We start from the raw sequence: 14663 nt of genomic DNA, 5'->3' as shown, positions 1-14663 counted from the left end.
AACTTTCTGCACACACTTCTCATAGAGAAACTCACACAACCAATTCTCTGCACAGCAATCCAAACAAACTTCACCACATTGCAACAACAGACTAACAACACATAACCCGGCACAACAGCACATGGGAATTTGTACTGACTCGAAAACCGCACTTAAGCTTAGCGAACGGTGCAAACCGAACTAAAGCTGCCAACAGGACATCTCAACTCTCACTTTCCTATTCCCACTACACCCTAGTAACTCCCTAACTCCCCCCTTTTTTCACACCTCCCTTTTCAGATCTGCCAGAGCACCTGTGGACCACTCAGGTGGTGACAACAAATACCTTTAACATTAACATTCTTATGGTTAACTGTGCCAAGTGTGGTGATGTCTGCTCCTAGGAACATGCCTTCCCAGTCTCCAGGACAAGCCAAGGAGTCAGCTGATTGCTGGCTGGCTTCATTGTTAAACCCGCTAGCCCAACGGCTGCTTTCTGATCATTGAAGTGTAAATTAATTCACAACGAAACCATGGCAGTGTGATTTCTAGAAAGGGTGCCAAATCAGCCACTGTTACAAACAGGTAACCCCAGACTGATGACTCCAACTAGGTTCCAGGATCAGGGTTCAGTGAGGCTGGTGAGCAATGCCACAAAAAAAGCATCCATGCACCACGATGAAAACAGGGAGCATGTGTAGTCCATGGGCAAAGCCCAATGGAAAAACCCCCACAGGGGGTAAAACCTTCAAGTTGTAACCGATGATGTCCCGGACAGACGTGAGAGGATTCCAAGGAACCACAGATGGTATCCGTAATCCGAGATGTTAAAGGATGGTTTGTTTGAAGTGCTGGAGCAAGACGGCAGAGAACCAGAATGCCGCAGAAAGGCAGCTCAGAGACAGAACACGGAAAGCCGTACCAAGCAAAGCAAGGAGCAGCCAGGAAGATCGAAGCAGGAATGAATGAGGACACAGAAGACTCAGAGGAGTACATAGCCAAGGAAAAGCAGCAGCAAGAAAAGGGCCAAGAAAACAAACAGAGCCAGTGCGGCACATCGGGCTTACCGTGGGTCTCCCATTAATGCTGTTTGCTGGGCCGCTGTAATCCTGAAGTTCACATTCCGAGTACCGTTACAGGGATGAGTGGAGCGCTGCCGTGTCTTGTAAACAGAGAACGGACAAGCCACCATCGTGAAGGGGCAAAGACCCCGTGTGGATGCAGTCTCCTCCAATGTCGCCAGAGGGGCCAGGCGTTAGGAAGCTTCCTAACACCCACTGTAAATTTCTCTTCACATAATTGTGCCATCGTCGTCTGCAACCACACACACACAGAGGGCACTTTCCCCATCACCACATCAGAGGTGAGCCATCCGTAATCCGTTGGTCTGCGCCATCCGTAATCCGTTGGTCTGCGAATGTTCACTGGGAAACTAACACCCTGCAACACTGCCAGTTCACTCCCAGCCAAGACTCTTACCCAGAAGAGTAGCATCCACCCAAGGTCGCTTTGCACTCAGAGTCTCACAAACGACCCACCCTGACCCTCAAATGTTAAACTTAACTTTTACACATTGTTTAAACTTTTGATGCTGCGCAGGCTGATGCTTGATGTTCGCCGATGTTCTTGTACAACACACCGCCCTAAGAGCCAGGCACCCTCCCTCCCTCTCAAACTTTAAATTTACACTGCACATTCATTAAACTATTTGATGCAACTCTCACCACTCACGTTGATACCTGATGTTCGCCGCCAACTGAGTGAGAGTCTCTTCTTCATATGTGGTGTTACAGGTCCTGCTAAGACAAAATGGAAACAGTCAGTCACTCCATGCTGCGCGAGTGCTGTGGGTGCCGTGCCTCATGGATTTTTAGCCCACCCCCCGTTCAGCAGTGTTGTTACTGGAGGATGGTGCAGGCAGGAGTCACAACTGATTGGCCAGGGGTCACAAGCTAACAGACATGGGTCGCAGCTCCAAACCCTAGAGACCCTAATGATGTCCCTGCCCTTTCAACCCCATAATGAAACAAGTTGCACATATTTCTTGTAAGCATAGTGACTTTTGTTGTGGGTGGACATTTTTGAGGCAACCTGTTTGTGGAGGTGGGGTTCGCTCCCCTGGACTATGACAGTTGGAGAACATGTTTTAATAGATTTTGAGTTCGGTCCATCAGAGTTCGCTTCTTCAATGGTGGGGAACGAGCAGTAGCAAGACCATGGTGAGCAGATGGAGCTGAGAGTCCCCTAGCATCAGGTTCTACTGCTGCCAGACTCGAGTATATCAAGAACGCATAGGGCTTGTCTGGTCCAACTTTATGCCTAAAATCTGATATTCCTATCAAATTGTACATATATATCTTGGCTTCATCTATTTTCATTTCCAATATTTGGATCAATGTTCATTAATAGTTATAAGATCGTTTACTAGATACGTTACTATTGGTATAATGCCATGTATTAATATTCTCAAATAGCAATTTTCAAACAAAACAAATATAAAGCATATGGCTTGAAAAATATTGACCTGCAAGCAACGACCGTCACAGATGGCACTAGAAAAGAATCTATCAGCCTCGATGTGCACCTTGACGAAGAATATTTTTGATTGGTCATTTTCAGTTGGTTTTGGGTGCAGCAAAGTGTCCTCAGGTGTGCTGGTATGTTGTGGTGATGTTTGTAATTTGATTGTAATGTCTGGGTCTGTGTGAGTACAGTTTATAGTACGAGATAAAATCGTACATCCTCTTTTTGCATTTGTTAAGGAGGGAAATATGTAGAATGCATATATAACACCTAATGGAATATCATGGGGACATTGGAACCTGGGGTACGTCCATGTTCCAGATGTGACAGTTAAACAGGACTTCTACATGGGAGCAGTGGTGGCTGGTGAATTTGAAAGCTGGTGGGGCATACATTTCCCCGTGGCGCTTGCCTACACCACCCAAGGGAGGCGTGGAGGGGTTCTCCCCCACAAAACATTTTGGAAAAATGGCCTCCAAAATGTGCAATTTTCTGTCCAAAAACCCACTGAAATATGACAAAAAGCATTAGGTTTTACATACTAATGGTGGTACATTATTCTTACGTGTGCAAGTGTGATGGTGTATATTACAGCAGCTTGTATTGAGAATAGCTGGTACTGTGGTGTATGCATAAAGAAATTCATTATATAGTCAGTAATGATGGAAACATATGTTTGTCATCCTGTTACTGGCATTCATATGCATTCATCCTCTCACTAAGGTGGGATATTAGGCATTTTCTGAAAGGGGAGAAACTAAGCTAAAATATTACTTTTTAGTTTTTAACCACTTACTTAATGCAACATTTGTCCTACTACCGCTAATGGCTGTCTGCCTCGCTGAGTTGCCATTGCTTCAATTGCTGAAAGTTGAAACACGTGGAATGCACAGGTCACACAAATAGAACATACATATTGCATGGAGAAAAATGCAACAGAAATAGTTCACTAAGTTTATTATTTTCAGTGATTTATTATGAACCAACAACCATAACATCATAATCTGATCAACAATTAAACAAACTTCACATTCCTCACTGTTCTGTCAAATAAATCACTGCAACCTTACACAAAATCCTAACATATATAAGGCCATTGAAACAAAGAATTCAAGGTAACCCACAAAATAACTGCAAATAGCTTGTATGTAACAGAACATTCACCGGTCAATCATTTTGAAAGTTTGTACACAAATTGTGCACGTCCATTTTTCAGAGAGGCAAATTTATCAATAGACCATATATTGAAGTCAGGGATCTCTTGAATGAGTTATTTTTCCATGGACAGCTTGGCCAAAGCATTCAGACGATCCTCAGTCATTGTAGTTCTCAAGAATGTTTTAGCTCGCTTCAGGGTGGAGAAACAGTGCTCAGACTCAGCTGTTGTCATGGGTGTAGTAATTAGAATTTTTAATAAATGCGTTGTCTCACGGAATGCCTCTTCCAGATTGTTGTCAGTGAACAATTTTAATAAAGAAATTGCCCCACTTGAACTACAGAATTCTGGTCTCTCATAAACAATTGAAAGCTCAGCACGCAGTCTTTCCTTGTTTAACATGGGGTATGCTTGGACAGTTGCAGTCAGTGCATCATTGGGAAAAGACTCCATGTGTTTGAAATAGGTCACTCTGCAACAATTTGGCCCCCTCCAAGTGTTTAGTAAATGAAAAGTGTTTTTGGGCTTGTGTAACTATGATATCACATACTTCTTTTGCCAAATGATTCAAAGTGGTCATATTTATATTGAGACTTGCAAAAGTTGCCTCTGATGGAAGTTTAGCTTCCAAATCGTCAGTGCTTTCACATACTCTTCCAAGGCACTTGATAAAAGTTGCAGTAGCTTTCTTCACATAAACAGAATCAATGTCTCGCTTCTGAAGCTGTTTATATAGAATGTCAACATGGGGCATTATGTCATTGAACAAAAAGGAACTCCTTCTCTTTCAGAATTTGAATGAATCCCTGTGCCTCATGCACAGTAACTCCTTCAAAATCATCCCTTTTTACAATGATCTCAAAGCATCTACGGAAAGCGACCCTATGCTGATATATGGCTTCTAAAACCCAAATATGGTAGCTCCAGCGAGTGCGAGATGGTCTTGGAAGTCTTTTATCTGATACCTTATCTAGAACTTCGGTTCTTTTTAGAGAACGAGAACAAAATGTACAGAAGCCAGAGATATCAGTAAAGAAAATTTGAGCTTCTGATATTTTGGATCCAGCTTGTTCCATGATGAGGTTAAGCTGGTGTGCATAGCAATGAACTATAATTTGCATTTGGATACACTTAGGCTACTTTCTTTTGGAATCCAGCAGACACCCACCTCACTACACTCGCACCATCATATGTTTGCGCAATTACTTTTTTTTGTGGCAATCTTCAGGGAATACTTTATCCAATTGTTCCATTATGGCAGTAGCAATGGTCTGTGCACTAGAGTCTTTCAGATGAGTAAATCCATAAAACCTTTCAACAATTCTGAATTGTTTATCAATGTAGCGATTTACTAGCACAGACTGAGTCTTAGTGGAAACATTGGTTGTATCGTCTGCCTGAATAGCCATATAATCTGTGTGTTTTAACTGCTGTACAATGATCTCTCTAGTGAAAGTGAGCGTGCAGTCCAGCAGCTCATTTTTTATTGTTTTCGAAGTGGCCTTGAATACTGTTGCATTCTTTAAATGCAGTTCCTTTGCACTGTCTATGCTGGATACAAAATCCACCAGGCCTCTAACACACCAGGATTCAAAGAATCTTCAGTTTCATCATGGCCACGTAGAGCCAATTCAAAAGCACCGCAAAAACGCACACAGTAGATTAACTTTGACAAGATGTATTGTTTTATTATCCACATCCTTGTTATGCTTCATCACGCTCCAGCGATAGGCATCGTCCAACTGTGTTGCAATGTTCACACTTCCCAACATGCACAGCTGTAATATATTCTGAATATGAGATTTACACAAATCATGTCTCTTGCTTTTTTTCTGACAAATGCTTAAAGTCAGTGACTCCTTCTTTCGTCCAGGCCGTTTCACCCCCAAACAGCAGGCAGGGGAAGGAGAACAAAGACTGCTTAGCAACGATACCAGTGAGCTATGTCTTCTTTTCATAACAAACCATGGAAAAAGTGCGTGTGTAGGCTTTTACCCTATTTTTTGCATACTGCTCAATTTGTAAATCTGGCCGATCAGGCCCTAGTCCTTTCACCTCCAGTTTTTCACTGTGTGTGAGTCCAGAAAAGGGTTTTGAGAGCAATTGATCCACTGAATTCATTTTCAGCAAGAGCGACACCTGTTAATAAGCACAATTATGATGTAAAAATGTATATGGGATCATGTAGTAATTGTTCAAAGGTATGCTCTTTAATAACACAGAGGTATCATGTGTCATACTAGGCACAGATCACATCTGCAATTATACCCAACTCAGCTGTACTTGTCATTGACCAGTACAGTTGAGTTGGGTATAATTGCCGGTTATCTATGCATGAGTTAACATACATTCCTATTAGCAACTGTGACACCAGCCACACAGTACGTATTGTAGCTTGTTTGGTAAATTAGTGCTTATGGAAGAAATGAGGCATGTTTGTACTGTTAATACTGTTCTAAAAAAACATTGTTTACAATGTGGGGAGAAATGCAGTTTGATTTTTCTGACTGCATCACGACCCTTACCGCTCCCAAGGACTGTGGGAGCAATGGTAAAGAAAGAAGGCATTCTGATGTTTTTCAGCTGTAAAACTGAAATCACATTCAAACTGGAAGATACCAAGACCACATTAGGTAATCCTATGTTTCAAAAAATAGATTCCAAATGGACAATAGGTTTGCTTCTGTTGACCCATAAGCAAGCTTTTTAGCATTATATGTCTTATGACTTTCCATTTTCACATGCCACCCTCTCAGCTAGCCATAGATACCATTGTTTAGCGTACAGTTCATCTGATTTTCCCCACCTCTTTGATCCCCACAAACATGGGCTTCTTTTCTAAATTTTTTAAGCAAGATAGCTGTATGCCTTCTTTACTAAAGAACCCGAACAGAGTTGGAACGCCCTGAGCACCCGACGCAACAAAAGACTCATGCTATCTCACCTGCCTTGTCGTTCTGGAGAATGGTCATTACAATGAACTTCTTCTCAGGCCATGGGAAAACCAAATCCCGGAAGGTGCACTGTGGAGGTTGAAGTCCGATGTTTTCAGTTTCACAATTACCTTGGACTGGTTGGATTTGTTCATGCAAGGTGTTCGATGGTCTAAAAGAGAAAGCGAGAGACTGATCTGATAAAGTGCAACATGGGGTCAGATCAGTATTAAAATGGTTTCAGACGTTAAGGAGAGAGTTAACTGCTCGTATCTTTGAAGCTACACCAGAATAGTCTCATTACAATGTGTAGAAGTTAGATGCCCTCATGCACACAAGTGAGTTTGCCCTTTCCCCAAATTCTCTGAAGTTACCCTCCCTACACGTGAAGAGTTAGCCCCCCGCCCCAACGAAATGCGTTGCCTTATTCATAAAAAAACAACAGAACAACTTAAATGTTATGGTTATTTACCCACCCATTGACTAACATGGCCAAGCTAACCCCCATGGCGATTCCCACCCACTTCCTACCTTTCCCCCTGCAAAACACATCCTCTGGGATGTCTTTGAGCTAACTTTATCAGGCATAACCAACAAACTGTGCTCAAATGGCCTGCCAGTGTTGTTTCAAAGCAGTCTTCTGAGAATGAATGACTCAATTGGAGCACAGTGCCATCCATAATATCGTTCAGCCCGCTGTCTCGAATTTGCCCTCAGTTACAGATCCAGGGCATGTACATTTTGGGCAGCCACACTTTATCATTAGGGTTGAGGAAAAAGCTAGACACAGGTTTCAAATAAACATTTCTTTCACACCTATTGGCACTTGAACACTTCCTATCATTTGTTTCACACAGCGCTGAAACTAATAGGGTTCAGTAGTGCCCTGTGTTTTATTTGCTTTTTTAAGAATTCTTTCAATTCTTTCAGGCCATTTCATATCCGGCCCTCACTGGTGGCTCAGCGCTCTAAGGGATTTTGCTATGTGCTTTTCCACATAATGTTCACATTGGCAATTTCCCATTCTTTATGCCTAATCGAACATGATTTAATCAAAAGTCACTCTTCACTGGCACTGCACTGATGCTCTGCCTTTTTTTTATAGCTTTCTTTCACAAATACTCTTAAGTAACGAAATGAAAACACAACACACAAAACAAAGAACAAACTGACAACCACTAAATGGGTCGTATTGTCATTAGCTGCCTGTAAGCCTGGATAGCTATCTATTTTCTCTTGTTTATAAAAGCCTGGCATAGTGTTGTTCCCACAGAGTGCCTGCCATGGCTCCAGGCCATGACATGCAGCACTAAGCAGTTCACGTGTTTTTCATGGACCATAAGTCACAGTTTTTTAGTGGGATTGGGTAGGAGATTTTACTTTTAGGATGGCAATAGGAGCGGAGAGCACCTCTCGGGGATTCAGTGCATTTAAAAAAAATAGCTTTCATTGTTTTATGTGGTTGGCTACGAAATTTGCATAAACCAATTGTGACAGAGCATATCTGAGTAAAAAAACATTTTTCATAACAAGGCTGTTAAATACAACTTCGCTGGTTCTGACTGTCGAAACCTTTGTGCGGCGATGGTTGGTAAGAAAGGGAAGAGAAACAATTCAAAAAAGAGACTGAGAGCGATATAAAGAAACATATATGGGGGCAGACAAAAGTGACAGTTTAGAAGATGAAACGACTGCTTGGAGAATGAAACGGTCAGACTGGTCCGACCGTCACCAGAGACAGCCCAGCACCAGGCCATGGCATATATGCTCGGCTGGGCTGTGAGGCTCTCGTGCTAGGCTACCACCGAGAGAGCAGAGAGCCACAGGTTAGTGCCGATCGTGACATGTGTCTACTAGGCCCGGCTGCATCGCCGATGCAGCAGGGCCTAGTAGCTACGCGGCAGCTGCATTCCAGGCCCAGGGCAGCCAGTGCGCCTAGATGGTTCTCGCCAGGCCAGACCATCGACCCTCGGCTGGGCTCTGATACAAGTCCACACCCATTGCAGTTTAGCACTTTATAAAATAGCCGAGTAACATGACATTAACATTAGCTACAAAGCACAAATATCAACCTCATAGTCAGTAAAATATTATATTTGGACTTCTAAAGTTTAAAATAGAACCAGTTCAGAGCCCGTACCCATGCCTGGACTCCATTACATTGGAGGTTTTTACTGCCTTCAAGACACAGGATAAGCACACGATTATAGTCATGTTTTCCAGTGCCTCAGTGCCGCCATGTTGGAAGCTAATTCTTCCTTTAGACATGGCATAGAGACAAGACAAGAGCTTCTTAGGTACTGTCGTCATACTAGGAGTTGATGCTTGCTGTGACACAGGCTAGGCTAGCACTGTCTGCCCCCGAGAGAACCACAGGCGAGCGCCGATCGTGCCACGTGGCTACTAGGGCCACTGCATCGCCGATGCAGCAGGGCCTAGTAGCCACACGGCATGCAGGTCCTAGTTGGACCATCCCGGATGGTCCAACTAGGCCCTGCATTCCAGCCCCAGCAGTGCGCCTACAATGGTCCTCCTGACCAGAGCCACCCAGCCCAGGCCATCGGGGCTCGGCTGGCTAGCACCGACTGAGAGAGCCACAGGCACAGTCATCTAGGCCTTGCATTAATTTCAGAGCCAGCCCAGGCCATCGACGCTTGGCTGGGCTCTCATGTAGTAGAGAGAGACACAGCTGAGCGCCGATGGACCTCAGTAGCCAAAGTCGGAGGGAGCGGTCGGGAGCCGTGCTCCTCTACTTCTTTTAAATAAGTTTTACCGTTCCTATACTTTTATTTTAAAAGTGTAGGAAGTAGTTGAAACTTGCCCTTTCAGTGCACTGCACTGGATGTGCCCTTAAACAGCAAGTACATGTGTTTTGGGCGTTGTATTGTGCATGGGAGTGGGCGCGACAATGGGGTTTGTGGGGAGCGGTGCAGGCCAGTAGGGAACATAGTTCCACTACTTCTTTTCGTACACTTCGAACACTGGCCACGCAGCACGGACGGTGCAATCCAGGCCCAGGGGCCAGGGCAGTGCTAGGTCCTCCTCGACCTGGAGCACTGTCCTAGCCTGGGCTCCTGGCTAGGGGGAAATTATGAAACTAAACTGTAGTTACACTTACCGGCTAGTAGAAGACGTTCTACACTGGTCTGGAATCTGGACCGGTGCACGGCTCACAACGACTCGAGAAGAGAAGTCAAACACAATGTGACGAGTCCGACAACAACGATCGAAAGTGAAGGTGGCACGCACCGTGCGCCACCACCCCACTCCCACACTCAAATGTCATTGGCTGTGCTGCTATGAAACAAGATCATCTGGACTCAAGATGATTCGTGGAATCTGCGTATGTATTATTACTGGGGGGGCCAGAACTCAAGCGCCCCTCCAGCATCCTAGTTTAAATGGGTTTACGTAAAGTGCGTGGAGCTAAGAGCTGCACGCACTTTACTATAGGAAAAGCTGCGTAAAAAGGGAGGCGCCCCGCTGTTGCAGCCGGCCCTGATAGACGGTCACTGTTACAGTCAGAGGGCCCACTGTGGTGGAGTGCGGGGCCCTCCTGGATCTGAGCCCTGTGCGCAAGTAAACCGCGCAAGAACAGACACGGGAGACGTCCGTCTGTTCCGGCGCTCCGGCGCGAACTGCCGCCGGGCGTCGCCTTTATTAATTACCGCGCATGCGCTGGCTCGCGGGCCGCGCATGCGCGTTGCGTGTACCACGTACACAACATCCCTCCTTTTCCCCCTCAAACAACAAAACACTAAACATGGGGAGCCAACGTGGCTCAAAACACTTTATACTTAACAGACTTGATTGCTCAGGCTGCTGAGTCCATAATGAAGTCTTGGAACCTTTGTGGGGGGCGGCGCCCTTCCCTGCGGGGGTATCTGGGCGGGCCCCTTTCGAGGTCATCTGGCCTTCCAGGATCTCCGGGCGGTTCAACGTTTTCCGGCGGCGCTTCTGCCGCCAGCCCTTGGCCGGGACCCCGTTCTTCCTCTGAGGTTGTTGGTCCTATGCGTTTGAAGAAGGACACATTTCTGGTCACCGTCCCACGCGCGTTTGCCGCCGTGACCATGGATCCTTTGACGTGGGTTACTCCCATCGGTTGTGTTTCATAAGTCATTGAGAGTTTCCCTTCTGGCTTCCTGTTTCGGACAAGGACGGTGTCTCCTACTGCTATCTCTTTCTCCGGCAGCTTCCGCCTCGTTGTCTCACTCTCGTTTCTCGCGGCCCTGTCGGCTGCCACCTGTGCGTCGTCGATCACCCCAGGGCATCGTTCACCCGCTTCCGGTATCAGCCCTCTGGGTATTCGCTTGAACAGTGCCTCGGTGGGCGCGATTCCGGTGGACTGATGTGGGGTGGACCGGTACTCACGGAGAAAGTCAATAAGGTTGTGGCGCAGGTCTTCTCCCCCATTGACTGAGATGCGAAAAATTTTGTTAAGCGTCCGCATGAAACGCTCAACCTCTCCATTGGCCCTCGGCCACAGCGGGGTCACCTTGCGGTGCTTGATGCCTCGTTCTGCACAGTATCTGGCAAAACGCTGCCCTTGGAACGGGGCTCCATTGTCCGAGCAGATCTCGAGTGGGAAGCCGTGGGTGGCGAAGATTTTGTCCATGGCCAGGATGGTGTGGTCGCTGGCGGTGGATTCCACGAGTTCCACCTCCGGGTACCTTGACCACTGGTCTGTCACTACTAAGAAGTATAGGCCTCTACCGGTCGAGCCGAAGTCTGCGTGAACGGTCCCCCACGGCACGTCGCTCCGTTCCATGGCTCGAATGGGCGGGCTCTTTTCCGCCGGACTCGCGGCTTGGCAGGGGATGCAGGTCCTTACGAATTCGGCCACCCTGTGCTCCAGGTCGGGGAACCAGACCTTCAGCCTTAGGCGCGCCTTCATCTTAGCCATGCCTTGATGCCCTGTGTGGGCTAGCTGGAGGACTCTCGTGACCAGGGACCTGGGGATCACGATCTGGTCTCCCCGCAGTAGCAGGCCGTCCGTGGACACCGAGAGCTCGTGTCTAGCTTTCCACAGTAGTTGTAGGTCTCTCTGCACCTCTGTGTTTCTTCTGGCGTTGTTCTGGAGGACGTCACGCCATTCTCCCGTGGCTACCGCTCTTTTCACTCGCAGGAATGCCTCGTCAGAGTTCGAGTCATCCGCAATGTCCTCCCTCGACAGGGCCACTGGCAGGGCCGATTCAACGACAAGATGCACTGCGTCCCCAGCGTCAGACAGCTCCACGGGACTCTGGGCGTTCTTCGTGCCGGGGTGGTGGGACAGGTAGTCCGCGGGATTATGGGTGCCTGGGCGGTACACCAGCTTGACGCCGTATTCGATGAGCGATAGCATCCATCTTTCGATACGGGGAGGCGGCTTGGAAGACGTGCCAGACAGGATGGGAATCAGGGGTTTATGGTCTGTGACCACGACAACCGGTTTGCCGAGGATGTATATCCTGAAGTGTTTGCACCCCCACAGGATGGCGAGGGCCTCTCTCTCAATTTGGGAGTAGCGTCTTTCCGTGTCGGTGAGTGCCTTGCTGGCGTACGCTATGGGTCTCATGGCCCCCAGTTCGTCGGCCTGCATGAGGACTGCCCCAAGACCTACAGGGCTGGCGTCAACTACGATCTCCGATTCCCGGCTGGGGTGGAAGTAAGCCATTGTCTCCTGCTCTGACAGGGCCTCTTTGATGGCATTGAAGGATCTTTGTTCAGTCGCTGTCCATTGCCACGGCACGTCATTTCTGGTAAGCGCCCTCAGTGGTTCTGATAGGGAGGCTAGGTCTTTGATGAATCGGCCGCAGTAGTTGACCATCCCCAGAAAGCTTCGAACTTCTGCTGGAGATGAGGGTGGGGGCGCATCTCTTATGTCTTTTACCTTCCCAGGGTCTGGGGAAATGCCGCCTGCATGAAAAGTGAACTCGAAGAACTCCAGCCGGTCTTTAAGGAACTCGCATTTTTCGCGGTGCAGGGTTAGTCCTACCGCCTGGAGCCTCTCAAACGTGCGCTCAAGCCTTTTAAGGTGTTCGCTCTCTGACTTGGCGAAGACTAAAATGTCGTCGGACATGTTGATGACACCCTTCAGACCGGACAGTGCTCCTCTTATGGCGTTCTGGAAGACCTCAGCCGCGGATGAGATCCCAAAGTTAAGCCTCTTGTATTGGTACAACCCCTCGTGCGTCGTGAACGTCGTAATGTACCTCGACTCGGGGTGCAGTTCCAGTTGATGGTAGCCGGATCTGAGGTCCAGTTTGGAGAAGACTTTGGTTCCTTGGAGTTCACCGACGATATCATCCAGGGTGGGTGTGAGATGGCGTTCCCTTTTGATGGCGCCATTCGGGAGCCTCATGTCCACGCAGATGCGCACGGCCCCTGGTTGTTTCGGCTTTGGGGCTACTACGATGGGCGAAACCCAAGGGGTGGGGCCTTCTACCCGTTCGATGATGTCTCGGTCAATCAGTTGTTGCAACTCCTCCTCCACTTGGGCCCTCGGGTGAAAGGGAATTCGGCGGTGTTTGAGGGCTGTTGGCCTTACGGACTTGTCGATGTGCAGGCGAATCGGGTCTGCGTTCAGTTTGCCGATGCCCTTGAAGAGACTCTCGAACTTGTGTAACATGCTTTTCAGGTCAGCGTGGTATACCCCGAATGTGAAGTGGACGATATCGAGCGCTTCCGACGCTGCACAGCTCAGCAAGGAATGTGGGCTGACGTCGGTAACGAAGAACCTTGCTTTGATGGAGTTTCGCCCATGAGAGACCGGGGCAACAAACGCACCCTGGATGGGTAAAGGGGTGTCCCCACCGAATGCATATATCCTTGCTGTGGATGTCGACAGTTCTGGTGGGCCTGGCAGGGCTGCATAGTGTTTGGTGGCTAGCACGCAGACTGAAGCTCCGGTGTCAATGAGGATGGGGGTAGGAATGTTATTGATGTTGACAGTGCACGTCGGTTGGCGCCTCGTGCTGGGACCTTCCGCGATGCTGGAGATGAAGAAGACCTCTTCCTCCTCCTCTTCTTCTTCCGCGAGGTCTAAGTCTTGCAGGCCCTGAGCAATCGAGGAGATGCCTCTCACTCTGCGGGTACCTCCTCGCCCCACTCTCTCTGGTCCTCTCACTGCTGCAACCGGGGAAGCCGCATGGCACACTCTGGCAAAATGACCCGGTGTACCGCATCGGGTGCATGTCCTTGACTTCGCCGGGCAGTCACCACTGTGGGGGAGGTCATACCCACAGTTCGAGCACGATGGGGCGTTGCTTGGTGTGGACGTGGTGTCAGGCCTTTTCGGCACCCATCTCGACCTCCCAGCAGCCGACCGTCCTACTGCGAACGCCTCTTCGTTGGGTCCTGGTCGCGATGCAGCGTCCATTTTCGCGCCTCTGGCCTCTGCCAGCTCATGTGCTCTGCCCAGGTCTAGAATCTGTTGGAGGGTCAGGCCAGGTTCCCTCAATACTTGCCTCCAAAGTTTTCCGGAGCTGCACCCCTGTAGTAGTTGGTTGCGGACCATTTCCTCTTCATCGGCCCATCTGCAGGAGGTCGCCAGGTGTCTCAGGCGGGCGCAGAATTTGTCTAGGGGCTCATCGTCCAGTTGACTCTCGGCGCCCATGACAAACCTGTCAAAGTCTATATTGGCCATGGGTAGGAAGTGGTCTTTGAGTGCCTGCTTGACCGCGTCGTATGTGACCACGGGGATGACGAGGGAGTCGTAGATCTTGTGGACTTCTGTGCCTGCCGAATAGATCATGGTTGCAATCTTCTCGTCATCATCAACTACCCCAGCTGCTCTAAAGAACATGTCCAGTCTCTTGACCCACAATAGCCACCTCGGGCCTAGTTTGGAAGGGGGGCCAGTGGTGTCGAATTCCGGCATGGGGGCCAGGGAGCTGCGAGCTCTGCGGGGGATTGGGGCTGCAGCACCCTCATCGTCGGCACCTTCACCCATTTCGGTGCTCCGTACTCACGGTTGGCCGTCTCGGGAGAAGATGGCTTGTTTCGGCTTCGTGGTAGGGTTGGGTGTGAAATCCCCTTCTTTCTTCTTCGTTGCCACAGTCTTGCGGCTGCAGGACTGTGGGCGTTTCAAA

Source organism: Ambystoma mexicanum, chromosome 6q (assembly GCF_040938575.1).
Source record: "Ambystoma mexicanum isolate Mex_15411 chromosome 6q, UKY_AmexF1_1, whole genome shotgun sequence".
Classification (NCBI taxonomy): Eukaryota; Metazoa; Chordata; class Amphibia; order Caudata; family Ambystomatidae; genus Ambystoma; species Ambystoma mexicanum.
Note: the sequence above shows the minus strand (reverse complement) of the source record.